This window comes from Elephas maximus, chromosome 17 (genome assembly GCF_024166365.1).
Source record: "Elephas maximus indicus isolate mEleMax1 chromosome 17, mEleMax1 primary haplotype, whole genome shotgun sequence".
NCBI lineage: Eukaryota > Metazoa > Chordata > Mammalia > Proboscidea > Elephantidae > Elephas > Elephas maximus.
Genome location: NC_064835.1, coordinates 27,619,340 through 27,634,191, shown reverse-complemented (window position 1 = coordinate 27,634,191; position 14,852 = coordinate 27,619,340). Strand labels below are relative to the sequence as shown.

At 51.2% G+C, this 14,852-nt stretch overlaps 1 protein-coding gene across 2 annotated transcripts in view; it reads right to left on the bottom strand.

The window, feature by feature from the left end:
• PKNOX2 (PBX/knotted 1 homeobox 2) overlaps nt 1-12,866 on the bottom strand; it is a 354,889-nt gene extending 342,023 nt beyond the window's left edge. For both annotated transcript variants that reach the window (XM_049857337.1, XM_049857336.1), the window contains exon 1: nt 12,773-12,866. The gene's annotated coding sequence lies outside the window, so the exon portion shown is untranslated. The remainder of the gene's footprint in view (nt 1-12,772) is intronic.
• Between the last annotated feature and the right edge of the window lie 1,986 nt (nt 12,867-14,852).

Genomic DNA, 14,852 nt, shown 5'->3' with positions numbered 1-14,852 from the left:
AAAAGCGTGTGACTCATCCAAACGCATCAACTCATTTGATCTTCTCCACAGCCCCTACAGGAGGCATTGTTATCCCCATCTTACTGACAAGAAAATTGAGGCTAGCTTTTAAGGTTACACAGTTGTGTGTATGGTTGAGTTAAGACTCAACCCCAAGCCTTGGCATCGAATCTAGAGTCTTGCTCTGCACGACTCTGCCTCAATCTCCAGACTTTATCCTCTTATACCACAGTCCATTAGACATGACCTAGCCAATCCAGGGTCCTGCATCCTACACTGAGCTACGGCAGAGGAACTAAAGCGTGAGGTCTGGGGTTGGAAGATGAGAGATAGAGAAAGAAGGGACCAAGGAAGCCAGCAGCTTTCCTAAAATGTACAACTAGAGCTCCAGCAAGCTGTGCTAGAAAGACTTAGAGTCACACAAAACCCACCTGCATGACCTTGGTCTAACTGTCTTTACCTCTCTGAGCCTACTTTCCCTCTTCAGTCTGTGGTGGTGACGCAGTAAAATAAAGGGTGAGAGCTCCCTGCCCAGGGCCCAGCACACTGTAGTGGAGGAGTCTCTGCTGTGTGTGGCCTCTGTGCGGGCAGTCTTCCACAGCTCTCCAGAAACCACGGAGCTCAGGAAATAAACCTTCTCCTGCCTTTACCTTTGCTAGTTGTGGCAGCCTATCTCCTCCCTCCCCGGATGCAGATCCACCATGGGCCAGGCCAGGACACCAAAGCCAGCACTCTGTGCAAAAAGAATGCTGGAGAAGTTCCTGGCGTCCCTGCCAGCAGCTAAAGGCATGCCCCAGAGTAGCCTAGGACTGAATTCTCCTTCCATTCTTCCTTTCCAAATCCAATGGAAATGACTTTTTAAAGTATTCCAGGAGACCAGATGTCCAGCTTGGAAGGTGACTTCCCCAACAATCTGGAAGCCAGCAGGCGTTAGCAGTGCCCATCTCTTTGCAACTCAGAGGCTGTAATGAACAGAGTGCCTTCCCAAGAAGAGCCATGCCAGTGCAAGAACCAAAGTCAATTTCCCTGGGAAGAGGCTCCAGAGAACGCTAAAGAATCCCACCAAGCTTCCTGGCTTTCCTCCAGAATGGTACTCGGCAATGAGGAGGGCCCCCAGGGGACTGCTGCCCACTAGGAGTCTAGTGATCTCCTCCCAGGGCAGGGAGAGGCACAGTGAGAGAGGAGGCCTGGCTCCCTGGACTTGTGAGGACAGGGGCTCTCTGCATGGCAGCCGAGCAAAGCCACCCCACTGCTACCCCGGCCATGGGGGAACGGTGCTCTTGAGCTCTACCCCAACAGAGCTTTCCTGCTTGATTTCTGTTCCCATGGCCTTGGGGCAAATATTCCTCTTGGTAACTGGAGGATTCAGAAGGGTCCCTCTCTGCAGCTTTCCCAGGCCCCTGCATCTAAAGAAGGGAGGCCCAGCTGTCCTATCACCTCCAAGAAACCTTCTCTAAACTTGAGGAGCCCGATGGTCTTGGCCACACACTAGCATTTACGGCCCAAAGAATCAGAATAGCAGACCTGGAAGGGACTCGAAGTTAATCTAGCCTAATCTCTCCATTGTGTAAAGTGAGGAAGTTGAGACCCAAAGAAGTTGAGACCTCTCAAAAGTCATGCTGCCTGTTGTCAGTTTGATGTGCATTAGTTCAGTCTCCCCAACAAAAGAATAGGGTTCTGAGTCCCACACAGCACACTAAAAACCAGTTGCCATTGAGTTGATTAGGACTGATGGTGGCCACTAGTGTGTCAGAATAGAACTGTGCTCCATAGAACTTCTTTTTTTCCAGTTTTCGAATGTTTACTTTAGAAATCTTCAGTAAGTATTTACCAGGTTCCCGAGGTATAATGGACGCTTTCATGAAGTTACCAGTTACCAGCTGTCATCGAGTTGACTTGAACTCATGGTGAGCCCATATGTGTCCAAGTAGAATTGTGTTCCATAAGGTTTTCTTTTTTTAATTTATTATAATTTGTTGTTGTTGTTGAGAATACACACAGCAGAACTTACGCCATTCAACAATTTCTCCATGCACAATTCGGCGACATTGACTACATTCTTCAAGTTGTATAACCATTGTCACCTTCCTTTTCCAAATTCTTCCTCCCTCATTAACTTAAACTCACTGCCCCCTAAGTTTCCTATCTAATCTTTTGAGCTGCTGTTGTCAGTACGATCCCATATATACAGTTCTTAAAAGAGCACAATGCTCAAAGCAGACATTATTTACTAATTAAGCTATACTATTGTTTGGTTTTAAGAAGACTTCAGGGGATATATTTGGTTTAAGGCTTAAAGATTATCTCAGAGCAACAGTTTCTGGGGTTTATCCAGCCTCAATGGTTCCATAAAGTCTGGATTCCATGAAAATCTTAAATTCCATTCTGCATTTTCCCCTTTTTGATCAAAGATTCTTCTATAGAATCTTTGACCAAAACATTCAGTAGTAGTAGCTGGACACCATCCAGTTCTTCTAGTCTCATGGCAAAGAAGGCAGTAGTTTATGGAGGCGATTAGCCACACATTCCATTTTGCTTCATAAGATTTTTCAGTGGTTGATTTTTTAGAAGTAGATCACCAGGCCTTTTTTCCTAGGAGCCTCTGGCAGACTGGAACCTCTAACCTTTAAGTTAGCAGCCAAGTGCGTTAATTATTTGCATCACCTAGAAATACCTAGCACGCTGCTGTTGTTGTGTGCCATTGAGTTGATTTCTACTCATAGTGACCCTATAGTACAGACTAGAACTGTCCCATAGGGTTTCCTAGGCTGAAATCTTTATGAGAACAGATCATCAAGTCTTTTCTCCTGGGGAGTGGCTGGTGGGTTCAAACCGTGGACTTTTCAGTCAACAGGCTCTTTACATAGCACACTAAACCCATTGCTGTGGAGTTGATTCTGACTCACAGCAGCACTTTAGGACAGAGTGGAACCACCCCACAGGGTTTCCAAGGCTGTAAATCTTTATGGAAGCAGACCACCACATTTTTCTCCCACAAAGCTGCTGGTGGGTTCGAACCGCCAACCTTCTGGTTAGCAGCCAAACGCTTAACTACTGTGCCACCAGGGCTCCATACATAGCACACTACTGGGCATTAATTAAATAGTGTACTCAGGCCAGGGTTGTTGACGGGTGGATGGACCCACAGGGAGGACTCAGGGGTGAGAACCAGCACTTGTCATCATGGGGCCCCTGGGCATACCCTTGGGGTCTCTCTGGGCTGTTCCCTGCCTCTGACCTGGAGCTGGAACTAACAGTCTTCGTGGAGGGCGGTCTCACCTGAGAAATGGGCAGGAAGGGCTCCTTAAGAGGGACCATATGGTATTCAATGCTGTACTCCCAAAGGCCTAATAACACAGGCCTTGGAATTAGTGTTCAGTAAAAATGAACTGCTAGAGTAAGGACAGGTAGAGGAACCTCTGCAGTGGGGCTTGCCCCCCTACTCTACCACAGACCCGTTGTGCTACCCTGAGTGGAGGGAGATTGTGCCCACCCTTCACCTAACAGGACCCAGACAAGCCCTACCACTAATGGGCTAAGTGATCCTTGGTGTCAGTCAGAATTCTGAGCCGGTGGACCATGGGTGTGGGCCCCCAAGGGCTTCTCTTCATGGGGCTCCCAGTCCAGCTTACAGCCTGGGTGGGCAGATCAAGGAAGGGCAAAGGCCATACTGCTCTGCCACCTGCCCCCCCGCCACCATCATGGCTACTACACCTATGTGCCCCTAAATCTACTTCTACCACTTTGTGCTGTCCAGCCCAGCCCCAACCTGTGACTGAAGGTTTTGTGGAAGTAAAAAAATAGCTCTTCTTCTGGGTTTTGGTTTCCATAACAGCCAGTAGCTCTCCCAGATATTTGCCAACCAAAGGTATGGGTAACGGGTTGGGGGGGCCACGGAATTTCAGTTTATTCCTTTAAAGAAATTCTCAAGAAAGGAATAGGTGGAGCCCCTCTCTGAGCCTCAGTTCTCCTCATTTGTAAAACTGTATAACAATACCCATTCTACCGACTCCACAAAGTTGTAAGGATCAAATGAGAGCCCATGTGAGGGCGTGCTTCATTAGGAAATAAAACTAACATTCACCGTGAGCTCTCCTTGTGCCAAACACTTCTACATATTTTCCTTCAGAGTTTTTACGACAGTCCTACACGCTCAGTGTTATTATTATCCTCATTTTATAGCTGAGAAAACAGAGGCTCAGAGAGGTTAAGTGATATGCCCAAGGACACACAACTTATTAGTAGCAGAAGCAGGATCAGAACCTAGACACTGATTCCAAAACCTGTGTTCTTTCCCCGAAACACGAGGCTGTCTAAACAAAAGAAGCAAATGCTGATTATTATAAGCAGGCAGGTGAGTCTCCAGACTGAAAATGCTGTCCTCATGGAGCTAACCTCTATAGCTAGGGTGCATCTATTTTCTTCAAGAAGACCACCAAGTAAGTCAAAGCCCAACTTCTCACTGTTCTTGAGACCCTAAAACACAAGTCAACCCCGGGAACAAGCACTTGCAGTCTGCTTTTGTTTGCTTTTCCTGAGGTAGTGGTTGTTTAAATGACTGACTATTTATGAAGCAATCCAGTTGGTAGGAAACACAGAATCATGGAACTTTGAGCTGAAGGGGACCTCTGAGGGCAAGTTCAAGCCCGTTATTGGATAGGTGAGGAGAAAACATCTAGAGAAGGTAAGTCGCTTGTTGAAGGTCACACAGAGTCTAGAGTAGACTCCATTGCCCTCTGCCTTCTAGCACAGACTCCTGTTCTTGCCACATCCCAACCACACTGACATCTGTCCAGCCTTATGGTCCCTGAAAGATGAAAGGGCCAGATGTGGAGCCTATAGTCTCTGCTCTCTTAGCTTAGGAAAAGCAAGGAGACTGGGTAGAATAGCTGTGTTGTAGTCAGGAAGGAAATTAGTTCATTTGCTTTGTAGACTAAATCATTAGCCTAAGTTGTGTCCATTGAGAAGTCAACACAGAAAAGTCCTTTGAGAAATCCCTCAATGTGTAAAAGAAGCCAATCCCCAATAGGGAGGCCCAGGCTGTACTCCTGAAGCAATGGCAGCCCACTTTGGCCACTTAGAAGTCAGAGGGGGCCAAAATCTTCATTCTAGTTCAAGCTGCTCCCCAGCAATCCCTGATGACAACACCAGAGCACCATGACTGGACAGAGGAGTCTCATGTTTCACCCCTCCCCCTGCAGCCCAGCTCTTCCAGCCCTCCCCTCTCCTCCCCTCCTCTAACGGAGCTTGCCTCCACTCTGTTCTGATTACTGGGCACCATTCCACCCCTCTTTTGCCTTTTTTGTGTGACAATTGGTTCATTCCTTTTTTATGTCACCTCTACGTGTCCACATGTCCTTTCCCATGCATTTGTGTATTGGGCTTGTCCACCACTACCCTCAAGCTGCACCTTCCTTGAGGGCAAGGACCCTGTATCTCTTTTCTTTCATGGCCCCTGCCCTGCTCTGCACACAGTGGGCAGCACCCAGACCACCGTGTTGACTGGCCGTTTACTTGATGTTTGGTGATGGTCATCTGATGGTGTCAGTGACCTAATGGAAGCCCCAAACCACATCCTATGGAAGCAAAAAGAAAAGGCAAAGTTGGATAATCCACTAACTGGACCATCAGTTCCCAAACAGCATGGGGGAGGAGAGTCTACCAAGATGGAGTCCACTATGTGCCTTACACTCTGCTAGGTACTTTACAAATTCTCCCTCCACTTGACATTCACAACAATCCTAAGGGCTAGGTACTTTCATTTCCCAATTTACAGATGGGGAAACTGGGATCAAAGATGTTAAGCAACTTGTCTAAATTCATGCAATTAGTAAATAGCAGAACTCAGCTCAAAATGCAGTGTTGGCGGATACTAACGGCCGTACTCTTTCCACTAGGCCACAGCAAGGAAGCTCCTTGAGGACAGGAACTTCCAGCTATATGTATCTGCTTTGTTTTTGCTGCTGTATCCTCAGCACCTAGGATGGTCCCAGGACCATAGAAGACACTCTATGCCGATTTGCTGAGTGAAGGAACAAAGGAATAAGTCAATACCATGCTGTGGCTTCCATAGGATGTGGTTTGTTTTTTGCTTCCATAGGGCTTGGTGTGGGCCCTTCCTTAGGTCACTGACACCATCACCAAACATTGAGCAACTGGTCAGTCAACACTGTGGCCTGGATGCTGCCCACTGTGTGTCCCCAGCAGGACAGGACAAGGGCCCAGGAAGCAAGGTTACTGGGCTTTACTTGCAGGAAATCCTGAACAGCTATTTGCTCCCTCTTTTCACCCAGACAAATACCCAATATTTTAAGGTTCCGTCAAAGGCCACTTGGAAGATGGCTGGGTTTACTAGGAATGGGATGGGGGGTGGGAAGAGAAGGAAAAGCTCAACACAAGAGAGTAAGAACTCATTGGGTGGGTGATTTAAAAGCATTCTTGCTGCTCTGTGACCTGATTCTGGGGCCGCTGTCTGGCCCATCTGAATGGGTCCCTTCCCCCAGCCTCCCTCATCCGCCACTGGGCACCCCCCTACCTCGACTGAGCCACACTGAAATTGGCCACGTTCCTATTAGGCAGAGAAATGAACAGCTACGCCACCCAGTCCGGCCCCATCCGAAGCCTCAAGAGTCTGCCGTGGGCCCCAGGGCCAGCTGCTTTTCTCCACATTCCAGCCAAAAATAATACGAGAACGAAGCTGTTTGGTGGAGACTTAATCTAATCTTCATGGCTTCAGTTTTAAAATATCCTGCCTGGTTTAAGGTTTCTTATTACACGCAGGGATGTGTTTTTAGTGAGATAGGTCTTAGCAGAAAACGTCCTTCTTGTAATTAGAAACCCAGGCAGGCAGGCCTGCGGGGAGGCATCCAAGCCAAACAGCAGATCCCCCAGAAGACAACACGTTTGCAGCAAGCTCTTCTCGAGCTTCTCTTTCCGGCATGAGATGCACTGAACTGCTCCAGCGCTTGCTCCCTGCACTCCTGGAGGCTCTGGAATCAAGGAGAATCCAAGTTCTGGTAGAGGGTCTTTCTTCCCCCACTGTCATGCATCGTCTCAGCAAAACTGTTGCTTTTTCTATCCCCCCTCCAAGTCTGTCTATAACCACCACCACCACCACCACTCCCCCACCCCCGCCACCCCAGGCACTCGCTCCCACTTGCAGTCGAAATGGAAACTAAGATGTGGCCTGCAACGAGATAAGTGTGTGGACAAAAAACTGACCCATAGGAGTCACCGTGGACTAGGGGGAATTAAACACATTCCACAGGAGCTACGTCTGCAGTATCAGGGGTGGCTTTTAAAAATCAGGGACTGGAACGAAAGGAGGCTACGTATAAGTGCAGTGTACATGTTGCTGTGAATGCTGGGTGTAACTTTTTGGGCCTTCTGGCCCAGAATCTGCTTTGATCTGCCAGTACGAAGACTGCTAAGCAAGGCCCAGGCTGCGGCTAGCTCCAGACCAGTATGCGTCCCCACAACCTGACTAAATGTCACATAACAGTCAGGGTTCAGGCCTCCCCAGTGACACAAAGAAAAGGGGCTGGGTTTCTGGTAAGTCCGATTTGATGTTCAGCGGATGTATGAAAACTACTCAAGGGAGCACCATTGGGAATAAGCAGCCTGGTTCCCCGACTCAGCCTTAATTTTCCCAACTGATAGAGTGCAGGTGGTTTTGGGAATCACAGGAGGGTTTCCAAATTCAAGTATGCAAAGAAAGGCCAGAGTTCAGCCCCTTCACCAAGGTGAGAACTCCTGAGAGTTGTGGGGAAAGGCTCTGGGACCAGGCAGGGAAAGAAAACACACCCAAGGGTGTGACTTTGTTGCAGAGAATCCTTCTGCCTCCTATGTCCTTTGTTATGTAGTGTGAACCCTGTGTGGGACTCTGCTGTGTCCTTCACTCCTCACAGCCTAATGAAGAATCTGTGTAACAGACACATCCCACTTTACAGATGAAGAAACCCAGGTTCAGAAGCTGAAGGCCCACTGGAGTCACAAAGCCAGGCCGTAAAAGGGTATAAAATTACCAAGTCCCCAAATTTCAGTCTATACACTAGCTCAGCTTGCTGATCTGCCAACTTGGATTATCTCCTGGCCACTTCCCACCAGGTACTAAATTTAATTAAATTAGCAGATCCCCACTGCAACACATCCTGGCCACACAGCCTGGGTGAGTGCAGCCCCTCCTGCTAAATTCTGCATCTCAATATAATTCAATCTGCCATAAGCCACGGATCTCATGTCAAGTGTTTTTTGCAAAGCACAGTGTGTTGGCTAGAATCAAGGCTAACGGTGGCTCTTGATTCCCTTTTCCATATAACTTCCTCTGTTTTTCTTGGGTGGTATCATTTTCACTCTCTCAATACTCTGAGCTACATTTTGTTTGATCTAGACACTTTGCTTCACGTGCCGTCCCCTCTTGCCATTGCATCACACGTTTATATATATCTTAGAGCACCCCAGTCCTCGTGCCATGCAGCATAGGAAACGGAAAACTTATAACGGCCCTTCTCACCTTCCTCCAGCTAATTTAGAAAATGTGCTCCAGATTAAATAAATCAGGGACAAAAGTCTGATATTGGAGATAGAATTTCAGAAGGGGGGGGGAGGCTAAATCTAGCAACACGTTGGTTGGAAGCCTATAAATGTTATAGGTTGTTTCTTTAATAACAACAAATTCAAATTTTAACAACACAGCAGTATTAAGCCTCTAACATTTAAAAATCTAATTTGCCTCTGCTCTGCTGCTGTTTAGGTTGCACATTGCATTCATGTGGGATAAGAAAGTCAGGTTGATCAGTGTGAGTTGGTTCCTAAAGCAGGCTAATAGAGGCCCCTTTAAAACTCTGCCTTTTAGCTTTCTCGGCATGCCCTGGTCTCTAATGAGTTGCAGCCCCAGGTTGAAGATGGACATGGCAGAAAGAAATTTAACACACACTCTGGTGCACCCATAAACATCAAGCCAAGGGAGAGAAGGTATGTTTCCAGTTAAGCTAGAACACCATGAATTCAGGATTCTCCACTCACAAGACAGTAATTCTCCTTATTTCATCACTAACTCACTTCAAATGTGTTTATACAATTTATTGCTACTGAACTTCCAGGCAACTGGTGTAGAGTTAATGAAACCCAGCTTGGAGAAGCTTTGAGCTTTGAACAAGTAACCACAGTTTAAATGGTTATGACATGCGGTCAAAGCCACAGGCCAGCCCCACTGTAGTTTCTGTGTTAGGACCTGGTTCAAAAACCTTGTCATCTCACCTTTTGCGCCAAAAAGATGGAAAAAGAAAAAAAAAAAAAGAGCTGAAAAACAGCCTGCCATGTTCCTTCTCAAGCAAGGTGCCCAGCCTTTCTCCCTGCCATTTTAACACATTTGTCTTCCCAAATGCAAGGCAAAGCCCCTCCCCAAATCCCCCAAGTGAATATTTCAGTTGCTGTTTGAATTGGCACTGGGTTTGAAATACTGAAATCCAGTTCGGGTTTAATTGAACAAGGTCAGGCCTACATATTAGGAATTGGGGGTGGGGGAGCGTGGGTGAGGCACCCAGCAACATGTAAAGTAACAGACTCAGTGAAAGCCCGAGAGGTGATACAGGAATGTACAGACGAAACTGGACGGGAAAAGAAGAAAACTCATCTTTCTGAATTAGAGACATTGGGTTTTATTAATCCTTATTGTCACATGGCTTCCTCCTCCACACTCAGTCCATGTGGGAACTCCAGCAAGTTCCTTCTTTCTAAACATGCCCATTTTGGAAAAGTAAAGGGGAGGTACTGGACAGACCGCTGCCACACCATAAAAGCCCCTTTTAAAAGCGGCACTTTCATTAACTTAAGGCAATCTATAGACTTAAAAGCAGAGAGCAGTAAACTCCCAGAAAGGATCATAAAACAGCCAGTCTCAAGTTGGGTACACTTCAGTGCAATTTGCACGAGGCATTTTACTGTGAGCGGGGGCCGGGCCTATCTCCCTCCAGTAACCCCCTGCCCCTTATTCTGAGTAGCTTCTTTTTCTCTTGGCTTTCATTCCTTTCGCGCTCACAAAGGGAGGCGGTGACCGGGGAGTCTCCGTAGGGGTCAGGGCTCCCTCCCTCCTCAGGCTCTCGGCGGGAGAGGGAGCGCACGAATTCCAAGCCTGCAAAACAACAGCCCTGGAGCTCCGCGGCCGCGGCGGATCGCGACTCCCGGGACCTCCAGGGCCTCGCGTGGGTCCCGCGTCTTCTGCGACCGGAAGGGCTGCCTGGCTGGCCCAGCGAGAGTGTCGGGGGCAGGGAGGGTGGGTTCAAAATCGCGAGGAAGAAACCTCAAACCTTCCTCCTACCCCACTGTTCCCTATATGATCAGAGGGATACCTCCCTCCCGGATCCGAGACCTCTCCCCCACCTCCGAGCCAGGCCCGAGCCATGGGGGTGCAGCTCGAATGGGAGATGAGTCCAGAAACGGGAGATCGCCCTTCCCCGAAGGTCCTGAGGCCTTGGGGAGGCCAGAATGGCGGGCTAAATGGAAGGGCAAAGGGCTGGGGCTTTGGTTAACATCATGTTATTTTTGAACACCATCATTTTCTCAGATTTGGCTGGGGGAAGTAGCCTAAACCTGCCTAAAATGAGAGGCTCTTGACTTCCACTAGTTGGGAGCATCTGAAATCCAAAAAGTCAACAACACGTTGGCGGAGTCCTGGATCAAGTGGGGTGAGAGTAGGAATCCTGAGCTCCCGCTCCACCAGGCGGAACATCGCACCGGCGGCGGGCGTGTGAGCTTCCAGGGCCGGCCAAGGGAAGAGCAGGCAGCGCCTGCCGGCTGAGGGGCGGCAGCTCCCTCCAGGGCGCCCAGCTTCGAGTCCGCCCTGCCTTGGGCAGGATGCTGGAACTCGCTGCTAGAGCCACCCCACCGCAGGCCGCAGCCCCTCCGGGCCACCCGCCCCCGCCCCCGCCCCCGCCCCCGCCCCACCGCACTGCGCCCGCAGCCCGCAAGTGGCTCCCGGGGCCCGCCGAGCTGACATCGGATCCTAGGATCCACTCCGAGTCCCTCCAGCTGCCCAGTCACTCGCCCAGAACGTCCCTTCTATTTGCCGGCTTCCCGGAATCTTTCTCCTAAAACTGGGTTCCGCGGGCCCTAAGCCCTCTCCTCCTAAAGATCCGCTTTCGGGGAGAAGGAATAGGAATTCGGGGTTCGCCTGCCGTGGCTCGGATCAACTACTTTCGTCACCTCCCTAAACGCTTTCCCACCCACCGAGCGTCAGGACCAGCGCGCGCGCGACCCTCCCCAAATTTCAATTGCCTCAACCTCAATAAAGAGCCGTGATCCCGAGACCGAACCCTAAAAACGCCACCCGTTCCTCCGACTCCAGCTTCAGATCTAAGCCCGGGCACCCGACTCCTACCTCCAGCCCGCTGATCTCGCCGGGGTGTGGATTCGATCCCTAAACTACTCAGCAACCCTTTAATTCCGCTTCTGAAAACAGCCTGAATCCTATACGCCAAACTCTAGCCTGGCCCTAAAGCCCAGCTCTAATTCAGGGCTGATCCACAACCCACCCCCGCCATGCCCAGCCCGGGTCTCCCCACCGCGCGGGAACCCCGGGTTCTCCTGTTAAGAGCCCCGAGAAAAGGCGGCCTGCTTCGCTTGTTTCTTCCTGGGGGCCGGGAGCTGAGAGAGAGAAAGAAACGCAAACTTTGCGCGGCAGACCCAGGACCCTACCCCATCCCCCTCAGCTCTCTGCTGTTAGGGTGCTTTTCACCCCCCTGTTTTACGAACTCATCCCCTAGTTCTCGAGCCAGGAGAGCTCCCAATTCCCAAGCCTCGGTCACGGGCCCCTCCGCTTCCCCCCACCTCACCAAATCCCCCCAGCAATCCGCTGAAAGCCAGTGACCGTACAGATTCTCGCTCCTCCCGGGGCGAGCGTCCCTGAGAGTGGCTTCTCGGAGCCTGGCTTCTCCACGCTACAGCTCACTGGCCCGGGTTTCACTGGCCTGCCCGCAACCTCCCACTCGTCCCGGCTCCCCAGGCCTGGCTGGCCACCGCTCCTTGACTCCTATCACCCGGCCCCAGCCTGGGGCCGCTCCGGCTTCCAGCCACTCGAAGGCAGCTCCAGGCTGGTGGCGCCGAGTAAGCGCCGGCCCCAAGGACGTCCGAAGCCCGGAGAAAGCCAACCTGGAGCCGACTGTTCCCAGCCTCGCCCCACGGAGCGCCCAGCCCGAGCCTCCTCAACCCGGGCCCCGAGCTCCGACCGCGCGCCGCCCCTAGTCCCGGGTCCCCCGGACGCTCCGGTGCGCAGCTCCCCGCCCGTTCCACTACGGTTTCTTGGGCCCGCGGTCGCCCGAGTCCGCAGCCCGACTCCTCGCACCCGCGGACAATGCGCGCCCGGCGCGGAGGCGGCTGCGGCTGCAGGGTTGCGCGCTCGCCCGGCCAGGGCGCCTGCAAGCGGCGCGTCTCTGGCCGCCTCCTTCCCCTGGCCTCGCAGCGACTCGCGCTGCCTCGCTCCGCGCTCTCCCGGCGCTTCCCCCAGCTTCTCTCTGCACGCTTCCGCCGTCTCTCTCTGCTCCTTGCCTCCCTCCTCCCTGCTGCCTCCCTCTCTCTCCTCCCTGCTGCCTCCCTCTCTCCCTCTCTCCTCCTTGCCCTGTCGCAATGAATAATACTCTGGCTTGGGGACTGGAATAAAACACACGCGCTCTGAGGCAGCCGCCCGCAGCAGCAGCAGCCGCCGCCGCCGCCGCCGCCGCTGCCGCCGCCGCCGCCTGCAAAAGCGTCTCTGACATGGAAATGAATGACAGCTTACCTGATGCCAATCTTCATCAGACTGACACCGGCGTGACAACACAGCCTATACTTCCCAGCACTGCTCGGGACGTCAGCGGCACAGGGACCCGCCCCCCGAGGCCCCCCTTTACACACCTCCCCTCTCCCCACTCCCCCTTTCCTCCCCACCCCCCATTACCCCCACCCACTCCCGGCCCCGGCCGCTTCCAAGTCGGAGGCGCTGCTGGAGTGTCTCCCTCTACTGGAGGCTCGTTTAAGACGTCAGACGCCGGCCTGCTCCTGCTGGCGGGGAGGCAAGAACCACCCTGAGGAAAAGGCTCAAAATGTGAGGGTTGCCTCTGAGGGAGGAGCGCAGCGGACCCCCAAGTGACTAAGGAGCACTGTTCCCCATTCTAAGTCCTCCTCAGCAAACAATTGAGGCAGGGTTTCAAGACATCCTTGCGCTGAGGGGACAGGGATGAGGTGAAATTTTCTGTGGACCCCAAGAGAACTCCCCAAGAAATTATAAGACTTTAGACTAGCGAGGAAGCCTTCCTTCTACCCCCACTCCCCCCCCCCATTCCTGCCAGCCTGGCCTCATTTTATGATTGCATTTGAATAATTCTCATTACCCTGGCCCCAGAGAAGGTGCTCAGATGACACTCTGGTTAGTTATTCCTATTCTCAAGAGCTTTCTCTGCTGTGGGCTTCCTGGGGCGTTAGGTTGGCAGAAAGGGAGAGAGTGTAATGGGGTAGGGGAGAGATGAAAGGGCGTAGAGGCTTTGTCAGTAAATCACCTCTTTGCAAATATCAGGCAAGCCTGTTCCAAGCTACTGCTATTTTCATTCTAAAAAGTCCTTAGTAAACCAGTGAGTCCTGGGGGTGGGGGTGGGGGGCGGGGCTGGGGTGCTATAATATAAAGGAGAGACCAGCTGGACTGTTTCGGCCTGGGCCTGGTGGGGTGGCTTCATCTACCTCAGGGAGTGAAATTGGCTCCTCACCTAAGTGAGGATTTAGAGTAACTCCCTGTTTGGTTACGTTCCTACAGAAGAAGACCAAGGCAGGCATGTATCTTCATTCGTTCAGCAGATGACAGTCCTATTATGTGCCAGGTATAGGCCCACAGCCATCTACAAACGAAGGCTTGCTTGCTTCTACAACTTAGCACGCGCCTCTCTGCATAAAAGGACAGAGAAGCCCTTCTGCCCCTTGAAGTCTGCTCCCCTCTGCTCACAGAGGAGCCATTTCAGCCAGTCAGGCAGCGATTGATCCTCTGACCTCAGATCAGGCAGGGGGCCTGGATAAAGCCCAGACAAAGGAGCTAATGTAATCAGGGAAAGCAGCAAGTGAAACCCAGGCAGTCCAGGTTTTCAGTAAAGAATGTGACCCAAGAAGTTGAAGGTTGCCCCTTAGCTCTCTCTGAGCCTCTAGGTCACTCCTCACCTGCCTCAGTCACAGGCAAGGATGAGAGCTATTCAGGTTCCATGGCTTAGGGGGAGCCATTAGAATCTCTTTTGTATCACATCCCAAATATACTAACTACTGTTTGGCCAGATCCCACCAGTACCCGCAACCTCACCCTCCAAAGTGGCCCAAATTCCTCACTGATTGCCCGTTACAGTGAGAGTTGAAGCCGCTCACCTTCACATCGAACCTCCAAAGACTTCACTTGGTGGATTTATGTTACCCCAGCCTCTGATCTGTGGTCAGAGACTCTGGCTGCTGACAGCATATTTGCTATTTTATATTATACATTGTATAATAATAGAATAATCATGAATGCACTTGCCCTTTTTACGTAGTAGAGAAGCCACCTGATTTTCCAAGCCAGAGGCTAGAGGTCAGGCTGCCGTAAACTCTCAGAGGGAAGCTCTCCTCAGACACAGGCGGGGCAAGGGAGGCTCATTTGCCCGTGCCCAGGACCCCTGGAAGGAGGCCTTTCTCTCTTTCCCATGGCTCTGGTGAGTTGCTGTAGGCTGCAGTCAGAAGGGAGATTCAGGCTGCATATAAATACTTAACCCCATCAGGGAGGTGTCAGTGAGCCATAAATAGTACTGCAGGCCACAGCCATGCATCACTGATTCACACTTGTCAGGCCCCTCGTTTTCTGAAATCCAGTT